The following is a 2,500-nucleotide window of genomic DNA, read 5'->3' as shown; positions in this document are numbered from 1 at the left end:
GGCGGAAAAGAGGCGCCCAGGCGGAATGGCGCCAGGGCGCCCAGGCGGAAAAGAGGCGCCCAGGCGAAAAAGAGGCGCCCAGGCGGAAAAGAGGCGCCCTGGCGTAGGCGCCCAGGCGCCAAAAGAGGCGCCAGGCGAAAAGGCGCCAGGGCGCCCAGGCGGAAAAGAGGCGCCCAGGCGGAATGGCGCCAGGGCGCCCAGGCGGAAAAGAGGCGCCCAGGCGAAAAAGAGGCGCCCAGGCGGAAAGGCGCCAGGGCGCCCAGGCGGAAAAGAGGCGCCCTGGCGTAGGCGCCCATGCGCCAAAAGAGGCACCCAGGCGAAAAGGCGCCAGGGCGCCCAGGCGGAAAAGAGGCGCCCAGGCGGAATGGCGCCAGGGCACCCAGGCGGAAAAGAGGCGCCCAGGCGGAAAAGAGGCGCCCTGGCGTAGGCGCCCAGGCGCCAAAAGAGGCGCCAGGCGAAAAGGCGCCAGGGCCCCCAGGCGGAAAAGAGGCGCCCAGGCGAAAAAGAGGCGCCCTGGCGGAAAAGAGGCGCCCTGGCGTAGGCACCCAGGCGCCAAAAGAGGCACCCAGGCGAAAAGGCGCCAGGGCGCCCAGGCGGAAAAGAGGCGCCCAGGCGGAATGGCGCCAGGGCACCCAGGCGGAAAAGAGGCGCCCAGGCGAAAAAGAGGCGCCCAGGCGGAAAAGAGGCGCCCTGGCGTAGGCGCCCAGGCGCCAAAAGTGGCGCCCAGGCGAAAAGGCGCCAGGGCGCCCAGGCGAAGAGGCGCCAGGGCGCCCAGGTGGGAAAGAGGCGCCCAGGCGAAAAGGCGCCAGGGCGCCCAGGCAGAAAAGAGGCGCCCAGGCGAAAAAGAGGCGCCCAGGCAGAAAGGCGCCATGGCGCCCAGGCGGAAAAGAGGCGCCCTGGCCAGGCGGAAAAGAGGCGCCCAGGCGGAAAAGAGGTGCCCAGGCGAAAAAGAGTCGCCCAGGCCGAAAGGCGCCATGGCGCCCAGGCGGAAAAGAGGCGCCCACGCGAAAAGGCGCCAGGGCGCCAAGGCGGAAAACAGGCGCCCAGGCGGAAAGGTGCCAGGGCGCCCAGGCGGAAAAGAGGCGCCCAGGCGCGTGGGGGGCAAGGCGCCAGGCGCCAGGCACGCGCGGAGGCAAGGCGCCAGGCGCAAGGCGCCACGCGCGCGCGCGCGTGGGGGGCGAGGCGCCAGGCGCCAGGCGCCGGGCGCGCGTGGGGGGCAAGGCGCCAGGCGCCGGGCGCGCGCGCGTGGGGCGCCAGGCGCCTGGCGGGTGGGCGCCCCCAGGAAGGGGTGCTGGCGCGCGATGGGGTTGCGCCCGTACGGACCGTGTGACAGTACAGACACTTTGGCGAAACCTCCTGCCCGAAGCGATTTTAGGCGTTCGGCTAGGTAGGTGACCCGGTTTTTTTCGCGTTTCTCGGCCGCTAGCCCCTTTTTTCGCGTTTTCGTGCGCGCGCCCCTCTTGACCTCGCACGCGCGCCGCGCGTCGCGTCCTTGTCCTTGTCCGCGTCCGCGTTCGCGCGTGTCGGCGATCACGGGCCCCGTGCATGGCTCGTCTCTGTGGACCATCGCCCCGCTCTTGTCCCTCTTTCGTGTTTGTGTGGCGCCCCGCCCCGTGCACCATTGCCGGCTGGCAGCAAGGTGCCTAGCCCCCCTTGCCGCCAGGCCTGTCCACCCCAAGGTGCTAAAGCCGCCAGGCACCCGTGCCGCCGAACCGTGCGTCCGTAAGCCGCTGCACGTGCGGCGGCCGGCCATGCCCGTGCTATTGACCCTGTGTGACAGTACAGACACTTTGGCGAAACCTCCTGGCCGACGGGGTTTTTGCGCCCACCTAGGTAGGGCGACCCCTTTTTTTTCGTGTCGCCTGTCCGTGTGTCCCTTTTTCGCCTTTTTCGGGTTCGTGTTTTCGTGTGCCGCCAAAAGCAAGCCCTGCGCTCGTCCCGTCCCGCTTGACCCGTGCATCCGCCGGTGCTGGCCTGCAAAATGCCTGTGAGCGACGCACGTGACCAGCAGCCCAGGCGAGTGTGCACGGGTGGCAGGCGAAACGGGCGTGCGTGTCGCCAGTGTGTATGTCCCTTTTTCGCCTTTTTCGGGTTCGTGTTTTCGTGTGCCGCCAAAAGCAAGCCCTGCGCTCGTCCCGTCCCGCTTGACCCGTGCATCCGCCGGTGCTGGCCTGCAAAATGCCTATGAGCGACGCATGTGACCAGCAGCCCAGGCGAGTGTGCATGGGTGGCAGGCGAAACGGGCGCGCGTGTCGCCAGTGCGTATGTCCCTTTTTCGGGTTCGTGTTTTCGTGTGCCACCAAAAGCAAGCCTTGCGCTCGTCCCGTCCCGCTTGACCCGTGCATCCGCCGGTGCTGGCCTGCAAAATGCCTGTGAGCGACGCATGTGACCAGCTGCCCAGGCGAGTGTGCACGGGTGGCAGGCGAAACGGGCGTGTCGCCAGTGCGTATGTCCCTTTTTTGCCTTTTTCGGGTTCGTGTTTTTGTGTGCCGGCAAAAGT

This window comes from Aristolochia californica, unplaced genomic scaffold (genome assembly GCF_029961685.1).
Source record: "Aristolochia californica isolate CCGP_79_NKW_82.1479 unplaced genomic scaffold, dmAriCali1.0.hap1 SCAF_31, whole genome shotgun sequence".
NCBI classification, from domain to species: domain Eukaryota; kingdom Viridiplantae; phylum Streptophyta; class Magnoliopsida; order Piperales; family Aristolochiaceae; genus Aristolochia; species Aristolochia californica.
This window is presented reverse-complemented; position numbering follows the sequence as displayed.